General features: G+C 49.5%; 1 protein-coding gene across 4 annotated transcripts in view; it reads left to right on the top strand.

Moving 5' to 3' along the window:
• Window positions 1-26,223, top strand: part of SNX29 (sorting nexin 29) — a 2,314,491-nt gene that overhangs the window by 1,647,252 nt on the left and 641,016 nt on the right. The window lies entirely within an intron of this gene.

Here is a 26,223-nt window from a genome sequence, read left to right as displayed (position 1 = left end):
GCAGACTGAAAGAAACCCAAAGTTGGATGCGCAGACTAGTTGTTTGGTTAAATCACAAGTGCGCTGGACATTTAAAAATGGCATCCGAACTCAATGAGAAATCAGAACGGAGACCACCGTGCTGAAAGAAGTCGACGGAACAGTGTAAGAAACCTAAGGGTATCCTCACTCCTACTCCCCTTGGATCCTCTTTTCTGGTGGCCAGGGAAAGGCCATCGCTTTTGGATCCTGACCCTGGGGGTGCAGAAGCGAGGGAGGATCACTTCGGTGGAGGGTCCTTGGGGACTGGGAGTGGGGTACCCACAGGTGACAGATTATATAGCCCTGTTTCCTTTGAAAACCAACTTTACCCTCTCCAACGTTTATGGGCTATTGTAAGGTATCTCTCCTCATTTCTCCTCATTTCCCCTCATTCAATCTGTTGCAGTACTGGGACGAGGAAGAGGCGAATAGGAGTAGTGAACACCAATAGGTATTTTCACCACTCTTGCACAGTCTTCTTCTTCGTCTCAGTATCGGAGTATCATTGGGTATTTTAGGCATGACTGCATAGAGGTAAAGCAATTGAACTTACTGCCCCACACCTGTGGACCCTTAATACTCCTAGGGAGTATAAGAGGTGGGGCTGTACACCATGGAGGGGGACCTGTATGGGCCCGGGGACCTGTGTGAGGCCGGGGACCTGTTTGAGAGCAGGTGACATAGCAGGCCGGAGAGAAGCATGCCAGAGCCAGGATTGGGAGCCGTGTGAGTCCGGAGAAGGAGAGAGACGCCCAGGCCAAATGCGGGCCACGAGAGGGTCTCTGCATGCAGATAGCAACAGCAGGAAGCTGTGCTCTACCCAAAGTCCACAGCAGCCAAGGGAGAGCGAGGGAAGCTCTTAGTCTCTGCCGCCAGGGAGGCAATGGTCGTGGATCCAGTAGGATCGAACAAGAAGAACCAGAGAAGCTGCAGAGAGCGATTGTGCACAACCGGTGAGTGTAATCCAATCCAGGGAACACTCTTTCCGGAGCGCTCGGCTAATGCCGACAACTGTTCTGAGGATGCCGAATGAACTGAAATAAGTTGTGAATGCTTTGAAAATAATTGGACATAGTCCAAAATAGCAAATTTAACATTTTTGAATATCAAGCAAGTAGTGAACACTTCAAAATGAGATGTTCACAATTATTGAATACATAGCGTAATGAAAACATTGTGGGAAAAGCTACAAGCTGATGAAAGTTAAATGGCAAAGTGCCTATTTAAAAGCAAACATATGAAATAAGAGGGCAAGTGTGAAAGAGCCTAACAGAAAGGTGGGGAATAAATAAGACCACCACAAAGTGATCTTTATGAATGAATACAATGCGGCATAGGCAAGGACTGGCAGAAGTTGTGCAACACATTGTGGCAAAGCCAAGAGGCTAACCAAGAGAAGCCAAAAGAGTGTTAACCTGCACATAAAGCCAGGAAGCTGTACAGATTCACATTCACTGAGCTTCTATGGGATATATTTACCCACTCAGCTGTACTCCCTTCCATAACCAAGCTGCACTTCAGCAGAAGCAGCAAAATGGCTGCGCTGGCTCCTGGGAGCACCAATGCCTCACAGCAAAACTGCGTTTTCAGCTACAAAAAGATGGCTGCACCATCTTGCCAAGCACATATTGGGCAGGATGGAACAAGGGGGCACACTGAGAAAGCCTGCCAGGGTGTTCTTACATGTACACAAGAAGGGGAGTGAAAAAGCACTGCTGCTTTGCTGCAAGCCCAAAGTTCCAATGGAAAAAGGGAAATATTTACATTTAAAAATGATGCCACTTTGATGCTCTTTTTCCTCTGTTCCTCATTAGAATACTTTTATTAATGAGACCTTGCCATGCTTATCCACCTTCACATTGTGCTCCAGCAGGCAAGAGCAGTATTCCTGAATGACAGGCGGCTGTTCAGATCTGAAGAAATTAAAATAAGCTTTACTTGAGCTACATGGGAAACGCTTTACTTTTGGCTACAAAATGTCAAGGATCAATGCGTCAAAAAGGCCCCTTTTTTTCTTTGCCTATGTCAATTTCAGTGCATCTGTGTTTTAAACAAAGTGCTGCCTACAAGAAACTAACTATGGCTACAAAACCATGTGGAAATGCAGAGGGAAGAGACAAACTGAAGTTGCAAGGAAAATGCCAGCAGCACCACATATTTGAATGTACTTTTGCAAATAAAGAAAAATACTTGTTTAAACGTGGATGTTGGATAAGGCACTGCCCTTATCTAGCAATGTGAAGGGGTTTTTGCTGTGAAACATATAGGGGATGTTTTATCCAACAGGCTTGTTTTTGGTTCAGGACAAAATAAAATAAAAGTTATTAAACTGCATTGGCTGGATTCTGCAAGCTCCAGAACAGGTTTTTCCTGTTGGCTAAGCTAAGGCCTCCCCCCAAAAGGAAACACCATAAACTTCCAGGACACATGCCTGACAATGAATAGGTTTGAAAACTTTGACTAACAAAGAAAGTTCACATACTGATCGGATTTTTGTCGGGGCAGAGGCCTCTTACAATAGACATTCTGGGACATGAAGATGTGAAAAAGGAAATCGCACCTCCCTGTGACTTTTACAAGAAGCTTCAAAGAAAAACTTCATAACAACCCTGGACTTGGAGGTGGGGAGGAGGCGGTAGCCTGGAAAGGCATGACCATATTTAGAGGACAATGCTGACCATTTGGTTTAAACAACTATTTTATTAAGAAACTTTTCAGACTTTTATCTTTACAACCGGACTTTGCAGGAATGTAAAAAGTTAACAGCTTTAATGTCATTTCGTGGGTTTTAATTTAAGACATTGTAGCTTTCACTGCCATATTGGGAACAGAAATGGCAGAGAATTGGGTATTCTAAGGAAAGTATACCTGATGCCACAGCGAATTCCAATGCTGACAAGCCTAATGATAATCCACACACATGTATAAAGTTATAGAATTTTAGGCCGAATATTTCACACTAAAAATAACTATACATTATAAGAAGGGCGAAACAATGTCTTACAGACTGCAGAGTAGGACTAGCATGTGCTGCATAAAATATGTAACCTGCTTATGTAATTTGTTAGCAGGCCCCAACTGTACAAATATGCCATTTATGGCAAAACTGAATTCTAGCTAAAGTAACTGTGGGAGGTTCTGGACATTGTAAAACTCGCATAATAAATCTGACATCATGCCCTTGAAATCCAACCAGCTGGGAGGAAAGCAGTAACTATCTCCCCTGACCAATCCAGTTGTTTAGAGGCATGCTTAGCTAAGCCTGCCCTACCGTATAATTCTATGATGTCGCCATGCTTTATAAAAAAGGGTGGCTGACAGACCTCTAGACACACTCTTTCCTGAATTTCCTGCGCCTGCATTCCTGATCTTCCACATCCATCTTGCCTGATTCCAGATCCCACTGCAAAGCCAAAGCATAGCTGATCCAGATTCCACTGCAAAGCCAAAGCATAGCTGATCCTATCCTAGCAAGGCCAAAGCATTGCTGACCATCCCAGCAAGGCCTGAATCCTGAAATCCCACTAAATCCCAATAACCAAAGGGCAAAGCTGTGGTATACTTTGAGAGGCATCCTGAAACCAGACCTGATTTTTGCCCACTAACTGCATGCCCGATGTAACCCTGCCATTCAGTTGTCCTTGTTATCCGGTGACCAGACTTTTGCCCAGCTGTCTTCTGCCAGGAGAGTCCACTATCCGGTGACCAGAATCTTTTGTGACCAGAGCCCTGACTGTTCCAAAATCCTAAAACTCAAGCATGGACTGTATTTCCCCATCTCAGAGAAAAACATAGTCTCCCCATCTTGACCCTTTTGTGTTTATACCACTCTCTAAGTAATCCTACCCATACCCTGGTAACTTGTTCAAACTGTTAGAATTCTCTGTGCACCCTGTCCTTGACTTTCTAAGTGCTAGCGCCATCTCTCTATTAATTCTGTCTTGTGTAGATCATAAGCCCTTAGTCATATTTTGAGTAATCAAACTAATTTCCACGAATCAGCTTTGGATCTTAGTGTGTCCATCTTTAACAATATAGTCTTAATAATCTAGTTTAACTGAAACCTATCCTTTTCTAAACTGATTTTCTCTCTTCCATGGCTTTATTTTGCCAAAAGCAAACCTTGTTCTATCTTGCAAATCTCATCCTGTTCTGTAGCTAGATACCTCCTTTAACCTCTATATTATCCCTGTGATGTACATTTATCCCCTTGCCCAGAAACCGCATTCCAATTCAGTGTTTTTCACCTGTTTTTAAAAAAAAAACTGTTTTTGCATTTAAAACTGCAAACCAGAAAAAATTCAACTTTTCCATGTGTGAACCCGGCTGCACTGGGTTTTCAATTTCAATCTGTTTTGTGAACTGTATGCTTTTGTGATACCTTGCCTGATGGTTGATAGTGAGATAACATCCCTAATACTGTGATGAAACATACGTATATCATTATTTAACACACACATAATTAGTTATTTTCCAAAATCCGAGTGTCATTTTAGGCCTTTTCAAAGGGTTTTTGCCTCTTATTTTGTGAGGAAAGGTCAGATTTTGATTCTGTTTGCTGCCTCTTGTCCCTGACTACCTGCTGCTTCTTTCTGTCTACGCAGAATTCGATTATTTGCGGGAACATTGTAGGGAGACACCTTAACTTGGGTGCTATCTATCCTAATTCAAAAAGTGCTCCTATTCACTTGTGCTTTGGATCTGTTCTACTAGAAGTTTAACCAAATGCATTGCTTCCATTTCCATCGTCATTATCAGCCCATTGGTGATTGCTGCCCAATATTAAAATGTGTGTGATTTTTGTGAATTTTAAAAATAAATCAATATTGTATTTTCACCAACCGGCCTAGCTCATGGTCCATTGTGACCCGGGGTATTTGTAAAAGGGGGTGTGAAACTGGTCGGGTACCGGCTCAATTTGAATTCATTGAAATTAAAGAAAAAGCATTCCTATTGAGCGCCACATCCCAGGATAAGGCCAAGTGTCCTGGTCCGGTGTGTGATGTCCGAATGGAATCCTTAACATTTCCCCCTGTCGGAGGGGAAAATATAGAAGAACCTGTGTTGGCTGAAGAGTCTAGCGTTCCTGGTTGTGCGACCAGTGATGGGTGGACAGTGTGGTCTGACAACTGTGCCTAGACCAGGGAACCCTCAGTTGTGAAATACAAAGACATTGTGAAACAAACCAAGAAGGAACACTTTAAGTGAACTGTTAATGCAATCCAGAAGGAGTGTCAAGTTGACCTGGAGTTTTGTTGCACATTGGAAGACTGAAGACAAGTATAAGTTAATATGTTGAAGTCTTGGGGACGGAAACCCTGAGACTACTTTAATGCTTTCTTGAGGACGAAGCCCTCAAGATCCTTTTCTTTGGAACTGTGTTGCCTTGAACCTGGGGAAGCGAACCCTGAGGATTTTGTGAAACTGTGTTGCCTTGAACTTGGAGAAGAGAACCCCCAAGGATCAGTGGAACATTCTTGAACTTGAGGAAAGGGAGCTGAAAAGGAAGGTAGGAGCTGGAAGCAGCTCAGATCTTTGTTTGATCACTGTTTTTTTTATTATTGACATCCCTACACATTGTTTAGCTTTAGTTGTGAGGGCAAGAATAGGTTTTGCACACAGATTTTTAAGTTGAACTTTCTGACTCAGAATTTCCTTATTTTAGTTCATGCAGGGAAATCCGACCAGATTACAACGCAAATTAGGTCTTTAACCATCCTGACATTTGATTTAATAAAACATTTTATTTTGAACTTTGAATCTGTTATCTGTGTCTTACTTCATGATGTCTTTGCCAACAGACGCATCTATACAGCTGCTCACAAACGCATGAATCACATATCGGCGTGGCGAGAAGGAAGAACAGAAGCAGCGGGCACCTTTGGAGGACCGTTGGAGTACTGACGCAGCAGAGGAGCTCTTGCAGGTATGGCCATGTAGAAAAGCAGGATTCTCCAGTCCAGGGTACGGTGAGAAGCAGGCGAGAGAGTGCAGAGCTGAAAGGAACGCTGGAGAAGGTACTGCAGTGCACAGGAGGCCGGCCCAGAGAGGAATCTTCCTCACAGAGACATGCCATGGGTCCAAAACGCTGTAAAGTACCAGTGAGTCTGCCCAGAGACATTGGGGCCCCTGGGTGTACCGACGAGCAGGTGAGAAGGGGTCTCCCCCAGGCTTGTACTATCCCCTGCAAAACACTTCCTTGCGGCCATACAGCCTTTGTTGGACCAAATCGGGCATGCTACAGCCCAGGATCAAGGATCTGCTTCGCGATAAGGATGCTAGCATGAAGGAGGGATTGCTATTTCACAGGGAACGCCTATATGTTCCAACACCCATCTTGCAACGGATGGTACTATCCCAGATGCACGAAAACTGGCAGGACATATAGGGGAATGAACAACAACGGAATTAATCTAGCGCCAGTTCTGGTGTCGGGGTTGGTGAGTCAAGTTAAGGGGTATGTGTCCACCTGTCCCGTATGTGCACAAACCAAGGCAGCCCATATTCAACCAGTCAAACTTTTGAAGTCTTTGGAAGTACCACCTCAGCAATGGCATTGTCATGATGCCTACCCCCAGGCATCCGGACCAAGTCCATCAGCCCCGGGAGCAGGCATCTAGACATTTAGTAAAACCTCAGCAGCCCCGGCTAGGGGCTAGGCTCATAGTAAGTAGGAATCAGTCCTGACGTCTAAGGCGCCAGGCTCGTAGTCATTACTTACCTCAGGCAGACCATGCTGCAAATGACTCCAATCCAACTTGAAGCTTGAAAGGGACTATTTTTCTACAGGGACTATTTTTTACTCGGGTGTGGTTCTAGGGACTTCTTACCTGGGACTACTTTTGAGGCTATTTAAACCACACCCGACCAGCAACACACGCTTCGCGTTATTCTGCATCCAGCAGCGTAACACTCACCGTGCCTGCAGCCTGCATCCAGTCTTCTGCCACGCCCGCCTCGAATCCGGAGCTCCTAAAACAAAGAGGAAAGAAAGGAACAAGGTTAGAAAACAAACTTACTTCTATTCCACACCTGATTCTGGATCCATCTTGTCTCCGGACCTGTAAAGAACATCATTTCTGCACGCGCCGCACCTCCAGCTGCATCGCCGCGCCATACTCACCAGTCTTCACAGCATCCTTCGGGTCGGCGCTGCCTCCATCATTTCTTCGCCGAACTTCGGCACCTAGGAGACAAAAGAAAACCACAAGGTGAGCCGAGGGAACCAACAAATCTAATTCTTACCACCATAGACTTACCTGACTTACCACCGGAGGCATCCTCTTGTGACTCTCCATATTTTCACATGCCGCATCTGTAAAGAGAGACAAAACAACACGTTTTCCTCGTGCAACATTTACCGGACAGCGGTTGGTGATACAGACTCTTACCTGAGCGCCACCAGCTACCACAAGAGCATCTTTTCACAAGCCAGCTGCAAGACAAGAAAGGAAGGGGGGAACACGAGTGAACATCGGACATATTGAACTCTATGAACTTAATACTTACTGGTCCTCACCAGGAACCTCAGAGTCAATACTCTGCGGAACTCTCCCGAGCCTTCAAATCAGTGAAGTAACTGGAATCGACGCACCCCTGCAAATCCACGCAGGATGGAGAGCTCATCTTTCAAGAATATAAGGTGAGATTGCTGTGAGGGCATTTCGGAGGTGATTAGTTCGGGAAGACTGTGGGGGTGCCATCACTTGAATCCACAAGTGGCTAAATCCATCTCTCCACTTGCAGGAGAATATTTCTACGGGTTAAGCAGACAAGATTAGGAGGGCAGATCCAGTCAGTCATTGCTGCACTACGCATCACGTGGGTGGAGACCGCAGCTGTCCGGGTCCGACCGACGCCCCTGTGGGAGCCAGGTGAGCGTAACAGGCATACAGTTTTGGCGATTTTCATCTTCGACCTTCTGTTGTCCAACGGGTTCACATGTATCTTTGTTTCTCCAAGATGGCTCACTTTGTGCCTTTATCTGGCCTATCTACTGCCACAGACTGGCTGAGGTGTTTTTCTCTCACGTATTTCGTCTACACGGCCTGCCCACCAAGATCATTTCCAATCAGAGATCCCAGTTTAAATCCTGCTTTTGGACTGAGTTGTGCAAACTCATCAGGGTCACTACCGCATTCAGTTCAGGCTATACTTGGTTTCTTCCTTTCTTATATCTCCCTCTCTACGTGTGGTGTTCCCCAAGGATCTAACCTCTCGCCCTGGCTTTTCAACCAATACCTGGCAACTCTCGCCTACTGCGTTTCCATTTTTTGCTCAAATTTCCAGTGCTATGCTGACGACACCCAACTCATTTTCAGGCTTCCTTCAGACACCTGCTCCTCTTATCTCATCTCTGACTGTCTTATCGCCATTCAAAATTTGTGTGCCGCAAATGATCTTTGTTTAAATGCCAACAGACTGAGATCCTCCTCATTGCTATACCCTCTCCTTCCTTTCCCCTTACTCTCTGGCCGGCCCCCCTTGGTCCTCCTCCTGCCCCTACCTGCGAAGCTAAGAACCTTGGGGTCATCTTTGACTCCACACTTTCCATCTCTGCACACATCTTTGACGTCTCTAAAAAGTCGAACTTCTTACTGCACCTCCTTAGAGAGGTACTTTCCTCTCCTTCCCTCAGAAGCTCACTGTCTGTCAAGCTCTGATCCTCTCTAGGTTGGACTACTGTAACAGCCTCTTTCTAAATCTACCTGCCTCCACTCTCCGCCCTTTACAACTAATCCAGAACAGGACTTCGAGACTTGTCCTTGGCCTCAAGCCCTGGGATCGTATCTCCCCAGCTCTGAAGTCCCTTCATTGGCTTCCAGTGGATGCAAGGAAAAATCCTCTGCATTGTCCACAAGGCTTTCTGGGGCTTGGGTCCAAAATACCTTCAACTATCTCTCTGTAAATACCTCCCCTCTCGAGCCCTTCACTCCTCTATGTCTAACTCCCTCAGGGTCAGTCGTTTTTCAAAGAAACAAGCTGGGGGTAGATCTCTGTCTTCGGCTGGGACCTCCCTTTGGAACTGCCTCCCTGCCACCTCAAAACTTGAGGAGAACCATCTACGGTTCCAGAAGCTCCTCAAGACCTTCCTCTTCACCTCTGAATTTGCCCCTCTTCTCCCCTGCTGATCTGCTTTCTCTCTTCCTGGCCGCCACTTGCACTATGGCCTGCATCTGTATCCATATAGTCCCCCCCCCCCCATTCTTCTTCTGCACTTATCAGATACACCCTATCTGACCAACCTTGCACTTTGCCACTCACAGGAGGCTGCCCTACCATTGTTTTTGATCACCTTATTGATTTGTTTATTTACTTATTATTTATCTTGGTCTCTCCTATGCTCTGCACTTTCCAATTTCTCCCCCCTCCCATGCACTTTCCCCCTTTTCCCTTCCCCATGCACTTGTGCATTCTCAATGTCACTGGGCCTAGTAAGATCGTTGTTTTTGTTTTCTCCCCTGTTCCCCTCCCTTTGCCTGGTAGCGTTCTGAAACACCTGTGTACGAGCGCGATATAAATAAAATCATATCATATACCACCCGCAGACCAATGACCAAACTGAATGCACCAATCAGTCTTTGGTGCAGTATCTGCGATGTTTCACAAGTGGTATGCAAAACAACTAGAGTTCTTATCATGGCTGAGGCAGCTTACAACAACTCTGTTCACACTGCTACCAGAGTTAGTCCCTACAACTGTTGCATGGGTTTCCATCCGTAGGTTCTGCCCCTGCATGATGTGGTTCCAGGCCCTGTGGTGTCTAGCAACGGTCTGTTTTTACGCCTACAAGAGATGCATTGCACAGTGTCTGACCATCTCTCAGGTGCTAAGGCCCGATTGAAGGCAGCTGTTGACAAACATCGTACACCCGAACCACACTATAAACCCGGGGACAAGGTGTGGCTCTCCACCAAGAACTTAGCTTTGCAGAACATTCCTCAGAAGCTTCCTTCTCGTTTTGTTGGTCCTTTCCGTGTATCACGCTGGATTTTGTCTGCAGCTTTTTGTCTTGCCTTCAGCTTGGAAAGAACATCCCGTCCTTCGAGTCTCCCTTTTTAAGCCGCTTCGATCGGATCAGTTCCATCGACAACAGCCTCATCCTGGCCCGGTTTTGCTGTCCACCTGTCCTGAGTACGAAGTGGCGGATATTTGTGACTCCTGTATCCGCCATGATCGGCTCTACTATTTGGTATCCTGGAAGGGCTTTGCTGCATGCGATTCTTGGGAACCTGCTTTTGGTGTGCATGCACCCCGTTTGGTTCCCTGTTACTTCCTGCGGTTCCCTTGGAAGCCTGGTGCTCTGTCCGGTCCTTGGGGGAGAGGCGATAGCATGTCGCAGCAACGTCTTCCATGCAGCGCCATGCTTACCTTACCTGGAGTGCTCCCTAGCGCCTGGGGGATCGCCCTCTACATGGACCGCTGCAGCGCTATCCTTCTCGCCGTAACATGGGGACTGCCATCTTGCCTGTCATGCTCATGGGCGTGCGTGGCCGGCAGCCAGTTTTTCGCGCAGGCGCAATCCATGGTTACTACAGCAACCCGCCGTAGCCTTGGAGCATCGTTCTCATGCAGGAAAAATGTTTAAGGGGATCTGACACCAATATCAATGCGTGGCAATTATTCTTGTTGCTTGGCCTTGAACCTCTCTTGTTGGGACCTGTGCCTTGTGCCTTCTCTGTATGTCTTGTTGGTACCAGCTCCTCGCACTGCCTTCCTCGCCAGCTCTTAGCTTTTTTTCCCTTCTTCCTGTCCTGTTCTCTCAGTTCCTTCGGACCGATACCAGCTTCTAGGTCCTATCTGTTTCTTGCCTCTCCTAGATTCTTACCTTCCTTCCTGGACACCCACGTCAGTGGTAATCCCCTGGGTGGTCCCTTCCGTAGTGTCGGGAGAGGGTTCCCAGTCTCTGACTGAGTTTCTTATCCTCGGCTTGGGGTTGGGAACAGTCTTCCTTCCCATACTATCCTGGGACCGGAGCGGAAAAGCCAGAACTAAGGGGACCTTGGATCGAAAGAAGTTGAATACCACAGGTAAACGGGAATCGCGGGGGGCATATCTTGACCCCTCCTTGGCCTCAGACCTGAGTGGTCACAGATTCCTCTCTGAAGGGTCGCAGTGCTCACTGCGAGGACTAGCAAGTGAGCAGCCTTTGGTCAGCGATACAAGCCAGGTGGCACATCAACAGGCTGGAGTTGTGAGCCATCAGGCTATCCCTGAGGGCCTTTGCCCCGTTTCTCAAGGGCCATACCATTTCCTGATTCTAATGGACAACATGGTGGCCATGCACTACTTGAACAAGCAAGGTGGCGTGCGCTCTCGTCCCCTCTGCACAGAGGCGATGCAACTGTGGTTCTGGTCACTGGAGAACCGGGTCTCGGTAGTTAATCTGGCGGGGAAAGAGAACAGTTTGGCAGTTGCTCTGAGCAGGCAGAGCATGGACAAAGTCTTCTCTCTCTGGGGTACCCCAGCAGTGGATCTGTTTGCCACGAAGTCCACCAGGAAGTGCAAAAGGTTTTGTTCAAGGGAATTCCCAACAACCGGCGCACTGGAGGACATGTTTCTGGTGGACTGGACTTTCCCTCTCCATTACGCCTTCCGTCCGATTTCCATCATTCCTTGGGTTCTCGGGAGCTTGAAGAGATTTCGAGGGACCATCATTTTGATCGCCCGGACTGGGCGAGGAGAACATGGTACCCCAATCTCTTGGATCTGGCCATCTGTCCACCTCACTGGTTGCCTCGACGTCCGGATCTCCTAACCCAGTCGGAAGGTCTGGTGCTCCACCCATACCTGGAATCCCTCAACCTACATGCGTGGTTCTTGAGAGGATGAGATATGACTGGGAGCTCTCTGAGGAGGTGCTTGATGTGTTTCTGCAAGATCTCTGTACGCGTGCAGGTGGAAAAGATTTGAGGCATGGTGCAGGGACCACAAGACTGACCCCATCTCTTCCCTCACCACTACAGTGGTGGAGTTCCTTCTGTCATTGGCCTCTTCAGGCCTTCAGGTCATCACAGTCAAAGGATACTTGGCTGCTTTGTCTGTGTTCAAAAGGTCTCCTGATCAAGGTTTGTTCTTCATGATCCCTGTTCTGTCCCAATTCCTGAAGGGCCTTGTGAATAAGTTTCCCCCTATTTATTTTGTTGTCCCGGATTGGGATTTGAACCTGGTTCTAACCTTTCTGGTGGTGGCTCCCTTTGAGCTGTTACATTCTTGTGCCTTGCAGCTGCTTACGTTAATAACGGCCTTTTCGAATGAATTGTGTCCTCCAACGCAGTCCACATCTTTGACAGCTGTGCACTTCAGAAACGTTTTCGGCAGAGGGCGTCCTGCGTCAATGGCATCGGGTCCATGTCCCTCGAGGGCCTCCGTCGAGGACGACGTCACAGGATGTTATAAATAGGACGCACGGCGCCCATAGCCACAGTTCCATTTTGTCAGTGAATGTGTTAACTTCGTGACACTCTGCGCGCCGTGTGTGTTTTCTTCATTGAAGATGTCTTTGTCTTCGACCCCTCCGACTCCGTGGTCTGGTTTCAAGACGTGCCGGGACTGCAAGTCTAAAATGTCGCTCACCGATCCTCACCGCATGTGTTTGTGGTGCCTCGCCGAGTCACACAACACCGACAACTGCTCAAAATGCCAGTCGCTGACTGCAAAGGCCTTGCGGGAGCGGAAGGGGAAGCTCCAGGTAGGTAGGGACTCGAAGCCTGTTAAGGCCCGGACTTCCAAGTCCAAGGGGGTTTCCACCGATGACTCGAGGGGTGACGCTCCGCGTCGGAAGGAATCCCGGGGATCTCGGTCCCGGAGTGGTTCCCGCCACTCGTCTTCCTCGTCCTGGCACTCGCTGAAGCACCGTCACTGGTCGCCTTCCCTGTCCTCCTCGGAGGATGGTGCCTCGAGGAAGGTTACGTGCCCTTCGAAGTCCTCGACTCCGGAGGAATGGGCAGCGTTCAAGAAATCTATGATGGCGAATTTTCAATCGCAGGACACAGGTCTGGTCGCGCCTTCTGACGAAGCCGGCCTGTATGGGTCTCGTTCCGCAACTCGCACGCCTTCGGGCTCGGGTTTGCAACGCGACACACATCGGGAGCTGTCGAGGTCCCGTACAGACAAGGAATCGAAGGGTTGCAAGAGACGTGTCTTTAGGTCTCGGTCCTCGTCCCGTGCGAGACCGCAGCTACCTATGGAGGGCTCGATGCTGGCGTCGACTCGGTCGGCGCCGTGTCCGTCCGACTCGTACGTCGACGCTTTGCCATCCTACCAACCCACGGTGCTGTCGGCACCTGTGTCGACACTGAAGCCTTCAGCGTTCCCGACGTCGAAGTTGTTGACGCACTCTACGTCGAAGCATTCAACGCTTTCGGCGCCTTCAGGGATTTTTTCTCGGACTATGCCTTTGGAGTTCCCGGACATCGTGGAACCTCTGAGGAAGGCTACATCGAAGTCTTTGCGGCCAGTTGTGGCCTCCAGGCCCTCTTCTGTCACCTGGGTTTCACCTCCCTCTGGCTGACATTTACGAAGAGGTCTGAGTTTGAGGACCCTGGTGAACGGGATGAGGCTCCCCAATTTTCTGGTGACAGTCAGTTGGAGGAGTTGAGACAGTCACTCCATGATACCAGTGGGTTGGACACTTCCCCGGAAGTGGACTTTGGAAGACCTGAGCCTGGGGCTCATGCAGAGTCTTAGGGTCTCAGAGTATCTGGGCTGGTCCAGTCCTTCTGAAGACTTTGTGCAGGACGATCTGACGGACATTTTAGATCTGGGTCCATCCTCTAACACTGTTTTGCCTTTTCATCCTTTCTTACAGAAAAGGGTGGCAGCTGCTTGGCAGTCCCCGGATTCTCTTCCGGCTGTGAATAAGTCCTTAACCAAAAAATACCACTCTTCCATTATCGACCCCAGCTATTTATCTACTCACCCCACTCTTGAGAGTTTGGTGGTTCAGGCGGCTATGGCCACTTCGAGGCAGGCGGAGTACCTTTCCATCCCTCCGGATAGGGACGACAATTGATTTGATGGTTGCACACGGAAGGTGCTTTCTGCTGGGAGCATAGCCTTGAATTCGGCCAACTCCACGTGTGCCTTGGCAAAGTTTACACACACTCTGTGGAATTGTGTGTCATTTGCGGCTCAGCGTATTCCCGAGGGGGAAGAAAGGGATGGTTTCCTTGCTATCGTGCAGGATGGCAAGGATGCCATGTGTGAGGCCCTTCAGTCGGGTTTGGATACGGCTGAAAGTGTGAGCCGGTCCATGGCTGCGAGCACCGTTATATGCAGATTTGCGTGGTTGCCGAAGTCGGGGTTTGCTCCGGATGTGCAAAGCCGTCTTCAGAACATGCCCTTTGATGGCGCACATTTATTGGGCAGCAAGGCTGACGAGATCCTTGAGAGGTTGCAGACCTCAAAAGCTGCAGCGAAATCTTTTAGCGCCGCAGTGCGTCAACCTCCACCTTTTCATCTGTCCGCTCGGAGGAGGGGAGGTTCATTTTGTTTATACTCCTCTTTTCGGAGAACGAAAGGGGCCGCCAGTCAAAGGGGCCAACGAAAAAGTACCCGTGGTGGTCGGGGGAAATCGTGGTGCCAAAGCCTTCAGGCACTGCCGCAGCCGCTTCCAAACAGTCGTGAGGCCATGTCCCATGGTTCGCCGGTTGGGGGCAGATTCTCTCAGCATCTCAAAGAATGGCGGGCCATTACTTCAGATGTGTGCCTTTGTTACGTCTCCTACACCTAACAACCCCTCTGCGGGTGCCACGCCCTCGGCCTCTTGCCGTCCCACTCGCTCACATACACATCCGATTGCACGCAGGTTCAGGCGCCCATTCAATCGTCATACCCGGGGGTTTACTCATACACCTGGCACTTACCTTCCCTCCCGCTCCTGGCAGCTACACTGGAGGCTTCCATGTCATCAGGGTGCCCTGAATGGACCTCGGAGGATCCGCGCGTCACGTGACTCTCCAGTGCAGCAATACTCCCGTATCACGTGACTTCTGTCATTCCGTCACGTGATATGCCGTCATTGAATAAAAGAGTCCGGAAGTCAATGAGCGGCGCTTCACAACTGTTCCACCTGGATCCCGTGACGCTCGTTCTATAACCGACTCTACGGATTTGCTCGACCACGTTTTTGATACCACGGATTGCCTTTGCCTTGCCCAAGTATTGACATTGGATCACCAGTTGCCGGACTACCTTTGCTACATTGGATTCCTAGTGCCTTTGCCTCTTGTTACCTCGTTTGGAACTGTTTTCTCGCTGCCTGACCCTTGGACTGTCCCTGGTTTGCCTTACGGATTTCGTTTCTTGCCCTGGATTCTTGGCCTCTGGCCTTCTTGCCTGTCTGCATACCCAACATCTGCCCTCCAACACGTGGGGAACTCCCAACGCCTCTCTGCTGTCATTTGAACATCCTTGCCAACACATTAGGTAAGCCATTTAGGATAATTTTCCTGGGGTTTTACACTTGCCAACTGCTCTGTGCTTATCCTATAACCCATTGCCTTACAGCGTTCGAGGGGTCCTTTTCCGGCTGTTCCCGAATCCAGGCCTACGAACCACTTCACCTGTGGCCTCAAAGACCGCACAGGCAGTATTTCTGGTGTTGTCTGTGCGGTACTTGGGGACGGAGGTATCCTTACTCTGCACGACCATCAAGTCTGTAACAGCCTTCCCTTCCTTCAGTGGCCTCACGACAATCCACCGGGGAAACTCTTTGAAGAGTCGGGATCTGCTCCTTGTGCAGGAAATCTTGTCCCTGCTGGAGAAAGGCCCCATAGAACTGGTGCCTGTAGCAGAGAGGAACAAGTGATGGTATTCCCCTTATTTTTTGATCCCAAAGAAAACGGGGGATTGAGACCCATCATGGATTTGCATTGGTTGATCAAACTTCTCAGGAAGGACAAGTTCAAGATGGTCACTCTTTCTCAAGCCCTCCAGGCCCTTCAGCTTCAGGATTGGTTGGTGTCTCTGGACCTCAAGGATGCATACTTCCATGTGCCGATCCATCCCGCGCACAGGAAGTACCTGAGGTTTGCGGCTGGCGACTCGCACTTTCAGTTTCGGGTCCTGCCATTCGGATTGACGTCCGCCCGAGGGTCTTCACCAAGCTCATGGTGGTGGTTACAGGGTACCTCAGGCGAGGGGGGGATTCACGTCTACCCCTACCTGGACAACTGGCTTATCCGGGTGCGCTCTCCTGAGCTTGCCTTGCATCATCTCAGTGTCACCTGCCGCACCCTCCACAGGCTGGGCTTCTCCCTGAATTTCAAGAAGTCGCACCTGACACCTTCCCAAAAGCTCCAGTCCATCAGGGCTGTGTTGGACATGTCCTTGGGGAAGTGTTTGCCTCCCAAGGTAAGGGCCCATCACATTGTGCAGATGGTGGACAAGTTTCAACATGCCCAGAATCTCCCGGCTTTCGAATTCTTAAGGTTGCTCGGCCTCATGGCTTCCTGCATTTTTCTAGTGCCAGAGGCCAGGCTGCAGATGAGATCCCTGCAATGGGTCCTCAAGATGCAGTGGTCGCAGTTCTCCGGCAAGATGATGGATCCTGTTCAGATCCCATGCTCGGTCTCCCAGGACCTTCTGTGGTGGGCGAACGAAGGGAACCTGGTGAAGGGGGAACCGTTTTGGCAACCGTGGCCGGAGGTGACTGTAGTGACGGACGCTTCCCTCACAGGATGAGGCGCTCATGCCAACAGCTTGACCGCCAGCAGTCATTGGTCTCTGTCGGAGTCCAGACTCCACATCAGTCTGTTAGGGCTGAGAGCCATCAGGCTAGCTCTGAAGACTTTTCTGCCCTCGGTTCCGGGGGGGGGGAGGGGAAGAGTGTCCTGGTCATGACGGACAACACAGTGGCCATGCATTAACTCAACAAAAAAGGGGGGACAGGGTCACTCCGTTGTGCAAAGAGGCAATGCAGCTCTAGTTCTCAGCCATCCAGCAGGAAATTTCGGTCTCGTCAGTTCATCTGGCCGGCGATGAAAATGCGGCGGCGGCGCACGCTCTGAGCAGGCAGAGCACAGTCTCTCAAGAGTGGGAGTTGGCTCAGGAAGACTTTCAGGAGATCTTCGCCCTTTGGGGAACCCCGCAAGTGGATCGCTTCACCACCAGTGTCAACCGGAAGTGCGAGAGATTCTGCTCAAGGGAATTTCCTCTAAGAGGAGCCTTAGGAGACGTGTTTGTGTTGGATTGGTCATTCCTACTGCTGTATGCGTTTCCTCCAGTCCCCGTCATTCCTAAAGTGTTGTGGAGGTTACGGAGGTTCGGTTCCCACATGATCCTCATTGCTCCGAATTGGGCCAGGAGAGCGTGGTAGCCGGACCTTCTGGAAATGTCCATCTGCCCTCCATGCCGTCTTCCCCACCTAGAGGATCTGCTCTTGCGTGAGGGGCGAGTCAGATTCTCCATCCAGAGCTCAAGACTCACAACCTTCACGCTTGGTATCTGAAAGGTTGAGGTTATAAGGATTGGGACCTCCCGGATGACGTGATGGAGGTGTTGCTTTCGGCCAGGCGGCTGCAACAAAATCCTTGTACAGTTGCCATAAGTTCTGCGACTGGTGCAGTGATCACAATGTTGATCCTTTCAGTGCTCCATTCCTATGGTTTTATCTTTCTTGCTTTCTTTGGCCCACAGGGTTCTTCAAGTGGGTACCATTAAAGGTTACCTGGCGGCGCTGTCTATGTTTAAGCGGTCGTCTGAAGAATGTTCTTACTTTAAGATTCCTTTGATTTCTCAGTTTCTTAAAGGACTGACTAATGTATTCCCGCTGTCCTCTTTCCAGCTGCCGGTTTGGGATTTGAATTTGGTTTTGAGATTTCTCATGGGTGCTCCGTTTGAACCTTTGCACTCTTGTCCTTTGAGATTACTGTCCCTCGAGACTGTGTTCTTGGTTGTGTTTACTTCCGCCCTCAGAGTGAGTGAATTGCAGGCACTTTCAGCTAACCCACCCTTTACTGTGTTTCCCAAGGACAGAGTTGTACTGCGAGTATGTCCTTCTTTTCTACCTAAGGTAGTCTCTGAATATCATTTGAGTCAAAAGGTGGTTCTTCCATCTTTCTACCCTCCTCCTCATTCTGGTAAGGAAGAGGAACGTCTCCATCGGTTAGATCCTAGCAGAGCTCTTAGCTTTTACATTTCTAGGATGTCCAGGGTCAGAGTGGACGATCAACTCTTTGTAGGATATGCTGGACACCGATTGGGCCAGTCTGTTACCAAACAGAACTTGTCCAGGTGTATTATCCTTACCATTACGGAGTGTTACCGGTTGGTGGCTAAAGACCCTCCTGAAGGGTTAAGAGCTCATTCCACTAGGGGCGTGGCTACTTCCACCGCCCTCCAGCGGGGGGTGTTCCTATTAAGAATATTTGTGATGCCGCTACTTGGGCTTCAATCCATAAATTTGTAAAACATTATTCCCTGGATAGAATCCATGGTCAGGATATGGCCTTTGGAAAGGCGGTTCTTTATTCCACAATCTAATTGGGTATTCTAAATTATTTTGCCTCCTCCATTTACTGGTACTGCTTTGGGAGTCTGTCAAAGATGTGGAATGCATTGGAGGACACAATTCATTCAGAGAGCAAGTTACTTACCAACTGGTAACATTCTTTCTACAGGATGTTCCTCCAACACATTCCACATCGTCCTCCCAGCATCCCCTTAGGAGAATTTCCCATGCGATTTAAGCTTCCGTTTCCGAAAGGCTAAGTGCAGTCCAGCAGGCATCAGACTGGTGTCACACGTTCTGGGGGAAAAAACTTAAACTGAGGCTACGAGCCCTTGAGGGACATGGACCCGACACCATTGACGCAGGAGGCCCTCTGCCAAAAAAATGTTCCGAAGTGCACAGCTGTGGACATTACATGTCAAAGATCAGGAATGGGTTGGAGGAACATCCAGTCGAAAGCACGTTACCAGTTGGCAAGTAACTTATTCTTTGGTTGCCATCATTTCGGCCAGGTATTTCAGCAAGTTGCAGGCCACCATTTCTTCATTTTTTCAGCGAAAAGGTACCTCTTAAGGTGAGACAAGAATTCTTGCCTAAGGTGGTATCAGAATTTCATCTTTCTCAGGTGACTGATCTTCCTGTGTTCTAACCACCTCCATACCTCTCCGAGGAGGAGGAGCGTTTTCACTGGTTGTACCCCAAGAGGGCGTTAAGCTTCTGTGTAGCAAGAACGGCGGAATATAGAATAACAGACCAGTTGTTTGTAGCCTATACCATTTCATGAAAAAGCCTAGCTGTGACAATTTCACGATGGATCACATTGTGTATCTCGGAATGCTACCATACCGCAGGCAAGGAATTGCCTCCTTGCAGCAGAGTTCACTTTACCAGAAGGATCTCTGCTTCTACAGCTCTACAAAAGGGAGTTCCGGTTAGGGACATCTGTCTGGCTGCAACCTGGTCCTCGCTTCATACATTTACAAAGCATTATAGCCAGGGTGTCTCCCGTGGGGCTGACACTCGCTTCAGAAGGGCTATGTTGCAGATTCTTCTGTGGTAAACTTTCTTCCCTCTTCCGTTGTTTCCCACTGATTTGAGAGTTTATCTGATGAAGGATCTGCGGGAGAAAGGTGATCCATTGAAGTAGAAATTACTTACCGTAATGTTCTTTCTATGGATTCTTCTCCCACAGATTCCTCATCACCGCTCCCATCCATTACCACTCAGAAAGCATTGGCAGTTGGTGTATGCTTGTTCGAGCGAGAGAGGAGCCTTGTGATGGTTCTAGGGTTGGTTGCTCTTCTTCTTTTGCAAGCCGCATTCCTCTTTCTTTGTAAAAAAAAAGAATAAAGAGAAAACGTTTTTCAGAAATTCTGCTTACTCTTGTTGGGGATCCTTGTTTTTCTACCCCTCTATTGGCTGGTTGGCCTTTTTTTTTCTCGCTGGTTTTCCTTTTCAGCGGCTGAGCCTGGGAGGTGGGGGGGGAAGGTGCGAACTGATGTACGGGCGTAGTACTGCATTATATGTTCGCCCGACGTCCCGTTTAGTGCCGACAATCCAGCACCAAGTTAGGCAGATCGATGGTCGACGGCTGAGTCCAGGTCCACTATGCCCCGGTCGAAGTTTTTCCAGAGCAGCTGAAGCTGGAAGGGGATATATGTCTGAGGAATCTGCGGGAGAAGAATCCATACAAAGAACATTACAGTAAGTCATTTTCAATGGATTGCTTTTCTTCCATAGATTCCTCATCTTGATAGATGTCCATCGTACAGCTCTGCTGTTCGGAAACTTTTCGACAGGGGGCATAGTGGACCTCGACTCGCCCGTCGATCCGTCTTGTCTGGCTCTCGATCGTCGGCTCCGGAAGTGACGTCAGACGTCTTATATATAGCACGTCACTTCGCCCCATGCTTCAGTTCCTTTTTTCCACGCACTTGCACGCTGCATCGGGAACACGACTTGAGTATACTCTACTTTATTTTATACCTTGTTGTATGTTTTCTCAGAAAATCTCGACCGATGTCGTCTCACAGGGCTTTCGGGCTTCAAGCGATGCCACGATTGCGAGGCAAAAATGTCCGTAGCCCACCCCCACATCATCTATCGATGGTGCCTAGGTGGTGTTCACGACACAGAGGCCTGCGCGTTGTGCACAAAGATGCAGCTGAAATCCCTATGTGAGAGAGAAGATGGCTTTTGGCCGACTGGTCGCCAAATCTCCGGCGCATTCCCTCGTCTGGTTTCGGAGGCCGAGACTGAGGAGACCACCCCAGACAAAGGGAAGTAACGACATTGCAAGAAGACTAAGAAAGGGTCCCTCTCCAGGAGCCATTCCTCGCTGTCTTCCTCGCGGAAGAAGCAGCGGCAGCACCGCTATCGACACGAGTCCAGCTCGTCGTTGAAACGAGGTAAGCACTCAGTGGGGCTGACCTCTCGGGAAGAGTGGGAAAGCTTTCAAACTTCCATGATTTAAATGTTTAGGTAAGAATCTGCTGTAGGTGCCCCTCCGGCCCCCGACCAGCAAGCTCTGGTGACAGAACCATCATTTTGTGCTCCCAACCACAAGCTGGCCACTCAGTCGACATCATCAGCGTCAAACGCTTTCGGATCCCCCCCACCCATTTCCTGGTGACCTTCCGCTATGGAACTTGCTCCCGACATTCCCTGAGCTAAGCAAGAATGCAGTGTGTAGGTGTGCGACAGATTGATATACCACTCTCAAAGACATCTATGATATGGGCTCCTTTATTGCATTACAAGATTTACAGAGTCCCCTATGGGCACAACCCTCGCAATGGCTGCAATAGGCTGGGCTGCTCCGTGCGGTTAGGAGTACGTGGTTGGGATTCCCTATGCTGCCCCCAGATGAACCATTACTTAGCCTCATCATAGGGGGTACTTCATCTCACTGCGGTGTGGCCAGAATATACGACTGGCTGCAGACTTGTGGCAACAAACCCTTAGCTAAGCTCTGCGATACATGGAATAGAGATTTGGGTACAGACAACGCAGACTAGATCTGGTAGTCTACTAGTTTACAGACCCACACTGTGTTGTTTAACTTCAGAAGATTTCGTCTAATACATTTCAAACTTTACACAGATTTCACTACACTCCCACTAGACTGCAACTCTTCTCACCTACTCACTCCCCCCTATGTCCGAGATGCCACTCGGACAAGGCAGGGTACCTTCATATGCTATGGAACTGCCCTAGGCTGGGGGATTTCTGGGTGGGAGTTTGCAACACTATGTCCACAATGCTGGACTGTAGTATTGAACCTGACCCTATGTTCTGTTATTCCATCAATTTAGGTCACTCCTTCAAGGCTTTCATAGACTGGCTAGCCTCTGTATGCTGCTCGCTGTCAGATGTATACTGTTGCTGTGGTTGAAACCTGCTAGCCTGTCTGTAACGCACTGGCTGCGGACTGTGACATTGGCCTCTGATCAGGAAGAGCTGTGGTAGTCGCTGCAGCCGTCGTGCTGTAGGCCAATCAACATCTGACCTCTTTTCTGCAACTACTTGCTGTCACTGAATGGAAATGAAACAGAGTCTGAGGACCCAATAGACTGCCATTCATTTTTTCTCTGTACCATTTGGAAATATTAGTTTGTTTTGGTTGCTGTCCGCACCCCCTTTTTGTTAAACTCCTGGCCGCAACTGCAAAGACAGATGGGGGAACTATTGCACTAATTAACGCTGCTATTCTTCTTGTTGTAATGTCAAGCACACAATAAATAAGGTTTAAAAAAAAAAACTTTCGGGCGTCACTCCTTCCAGGCATAAGTCGCCAGAAGGCTGTATTGCTGAGGCTCACAATGCCCATCGATCATCCGAGTGTCCCTAGGCGGCGAGAGAACCTTCAGCATCGAAAGCTTTGGCTTAGAAACCTATTCTCAAGCCCTCCGTGCCGACAGTCGGTGACAGTTCGTTTGTGCCGCTGTCGAGATCGGGTTTCTTCGACTCAATGCAATCCATATTCGGCATAGATGAGCCCGATGATTCAGTCCACCACGTTTACACGGGAGCAAGTGGCGTCAACTTTTTCAACGACCAGACCGATTTATTGGCCCTAGCTCAGGGTCTACAAGACGCCAGTGGTCTGGATACTTCCCCAGACCTTGAGTTACAACAAAACCAGCCCTATACCCATGCTAATATCGGGTTTGGGGATCTGGTTCACAGGGTTGTTCACACTCTTGGGTTGAAGGAATCCACCCCACCTCTTCAGGGGTATTGGCTCATTGACATTTTGGACGTGGGCCCCACAGTTGAGCATAACATGCCATTCAACCCAGCAATTGCTGACCCTTTAGCCTCCTTATGGCAACACCCTTTTACTATTCCCCCTGTGAATTTTACAGGGAAGTATAGGCTGGCAAGAGGAGACCCTTCTTTCCTCACCAAAAACCCTTTCCTGGAAGGGTTGGTTATACAGGCTGCCACAATTTTCACCAGACCTGCGGCCTCCCCTTCAATCTGCCTACGAACAGAGGGGGAAAGAAATCAGACGCATTGGCCACAAAGTTGTTTACCTCTGGCAGCACTGCGCTTAAAGCCCCAAACATAGCTTGTGGATTCGCCAAGTACTCCTTTGGCTTATGGAAGGCTGTGAACATGCTGCGGAATAAGTCCCTGAGAGTGCCATGCGGGACAGATTTTTATAGCTTGTGGAGGATGGTAAGTAGGTAGCCAAGCAGTCATTGCAAACAGGCCGGGACACAGCGGACTGCACACAGCGGGCTGCGTTGGCAAAGCAATGGGTTCAGCAGTAGTAACGAGATGCCAAGCCTATCTAAAAGCATCTGGCTAATCTCTGAATGTTCAGAACAGGCTGCTGGACATGCCTTTTGAATGTGACATGCTTTTCAGTCAGAAAGTGGGCCAATCCTTGGAGAAATTTAAGAAATCAAGTTGGCTGCTAAATTATTGGGCCTAGCGGCACAGCCAGCTAAGCCTGCGTTCAGCTTTCCTTCCAGGGGCAGAGGCTATAGACGTTACATAGCCTATGGCAGGAAGACACAGAGCCCGCAAGCAAGGCAAAGACAGAGGTGCTTCTCATGTCACGGAAGGGGCAGAGGGGCCTCTAGAGGCCAACAAGCAGCAACAGCGGCAGAGGCACCTCGTTTTGATTTTCCCCTCCCACAATGCATCGGTTGGTGCACGGGTGGCAGGGCATTGGCCCCAGTGGCAGGAAATAACTTCTGATGCCTGGGCCCTGCAGTTAATTCGGTGGGGTTATTGTTTGCCTTTTCTAAAGAAGCCTCCAGACAGGCCACCACCTCCTGCAGTCCAACCCAGACAGAAGCTCCAGCGAGAACTGAGAGCCCTGTTGTCGAATGGTGCCACGGAAGGGGTACCTCCCGATCCGAGAGGGTCGGGTTGGTATTCCCAGTATTTTCTGGTGCCCAAGAAGGGAGGAGGTCTCCGTCCCATCCTGGACCTCCAGGCCTTGAACAAATTCTTGAGGAAAACATACTCAAGATAGTGACGTTGAGAGAGATTCTCCACACTCTCGAACTTCAGGACTGGCTAGTGTCAATAGACCTACAGGACGCTTATTTCCATGTGCCGATACACCAAAAGCACAAGAGGTTTTTAAGGTTCCTCATAGGGGACAAGCACTATCAGTCCAAAGTGCTTCCCTTTGGGTTGACCTCCGGGGCTTCACCAAGCTCATGCCAGTACTTGCGGCTCATCTCAGGAGATCTGGGGTCCATGTATTTCCATACCTGGAGGACTGGCTGATCCGAGGGAAGTCGGTGGGGCAGGTTTTACCTCATCTAGAGGACACCTGCCTTCTACTGCACAGACAGGGCTTCTCCCTCAACTTGACCAAGTCCCATTTGATACCACTTCAGCGGCTTCAGTTCATCTGAGCAGTCCTAGACACCCGGGTAGGGAAGGCTTTTCCACCCGAGGAGAGAGTCAGCAACATAGCCCAGATGGTGCATTTGTTTCAGAACCATGACACCCTTCCAGCAGATTCCTTCCTCTGCCTCTTGGGTCTCATGGCCTCCTGTATTTTTCTAGTGCCAGAGGCCAGGCTGCATATGAGATCCCTCCACTGGCTCCTGAGGGACTAGTGGTCTCAGTATCTGGGAGCGCTCACGGATCGCCTTTCAGTGTCCAGCCAGGTAGTCCGCGATCTCGGCTGGTGGAATACGCGAAGCAATCTATTGGTGGTGGAACCCTTCTGGCCTCCTTGGCCCCAGGCCCGAGTGGTCACAGATGCGTCTGTGAAGGGTTGGGGTGCCCACTGCGAGGATTTGCAGGTGAGCGGCCTCTGGTCTCCATCAGAAGCCAGGTGGCACATCAAAAGGCTGGAGTTGCGGGCCATCAGGTTAGCCTGACGGATTTTGACCCGTCTCTTAGAGAAAAGCTTATCCTCGTCCTGATGGACAACACAGTGCCCATGCATACCTCAACAAATAGGGTGGTGTGCACTCCCGCCCACTCTGAACAGAGGCAATTCAGCTGTGGTTCTGGTTGCGAGAGAACCAAATATCGGTCTCTGCAGTCCATCTGGTGGGGGCAGAGAACACCTTGGCGGATGCTATGAGCAGGCAGAGTACAGTCTCACACGAGTGGGAAGTGTGCCAGGAAGTCCTAGAGGAGGCCTTTTCTCTCTGGGGTACCACATCAGTGGATCTGTTCTTCACGGAGTCCAACAGGAAGTGCGAACAGTTTTGCTTGAGGGAATTCCCAGCGAATGGCGCATAGGGGGATGCGTTTTTTGGTGGATTGGGTCATCCCTCGCCACTACCCCTTCCCCCCCCAATTCCCGTCATCCCTTGGGTTCTCAGGAGGCAAAGAGATTCCAAACAATCATGATCTTGATCGCCCCGGATTGGGCGAGGAAAACGTGGTACGCCGATCTCCTGCATCTGACCATCTGTCCACCTCACCGGTTGCCTCTGCGTCCAGATCTCTTGACCCGGTCCGAGGGTCGAGTTCTCCACCTGACCCCAGAATCCCTCAACTTGCATGCATAGCTCTTGAGGGGATGAGGTATGATGACTGGGACCTCTCATAGGAGGTACTCGAGGTGTTGCTGGCTGCACGCAGACCTTCTACAAGATCTCTGTACGGGGGCAGGTGGAGAAGATTTGAGGCGTGGTGCAGGAAACGCATGACTGACTCTCTCTTGCCCCACCACCACAGTGATGGAGTTCCTTCTGTCAATGGCCTCTTCAGGTTGCCACAGTCAAAAAGGGTATTTGGTGGCCCTGTCTGTGTTCAAGAGGTCCCCAGACCAAGGATCCTTTTTTACTATTCTGATCTTGGCCCAGTTCCTGAAGGGCCTTCTCAACAAGTTTCCGCCAACCCCAGTTTTTGTCCCAGATTGGGATCCTAATCTGCTTTTGACCTACTTGATGGCAGCTTCGTTTGAGCCTATGCACTCATGTTCTTTGCGGCTGTTATCCCTTAAAACAGCCTTCTTGGTCGCAATCGCATCTTCCAGGAGTGGCGGCGAGCTGCAAGCCTTGTGCTGCAAACCTCCCTTTCTGAAGTGCATTCGTGAGAAACTCTCTCTTAAAGTGAGACCCGGATTCCTTTGTAAGGTGGTTTCAGAGTTTCATCTGCCCCAGTCTATTGATTTGCCTGTCTTTTACCCTCCTCCACATCCCTCGAAAGAGGAAGAGCGGTTCCACTGCCTTGATCCCAAGAGAGCATTAAGTTTCTGTAGGAAATCAGACCAGTTGTTTGTGGCCCATTCCGTATCTAGAAAAAGGTCTTTCCAT

The sequence above is a fragment of the Ambystoma mexicanum genome, chromosome 2p, assembly GCF_040938575.1.
Source record: "Ambystoma mexicanum isolate Mex_15411 chromosome 2p, UKY_AmexF1_1, whole genome shotgun sequence".
Lineage (NCBI taxonomy): Eukaryota > Metazoa > Chordata > Amphibia > Caudata > Ambystomatidae > Ambystoma > Ambystoma mexicanum.
The sequence above is the reverse complement of the archived record's forward strand: the minus strand, read 5'-3'. Positions and strand labels throughout refer to the sequence as shown.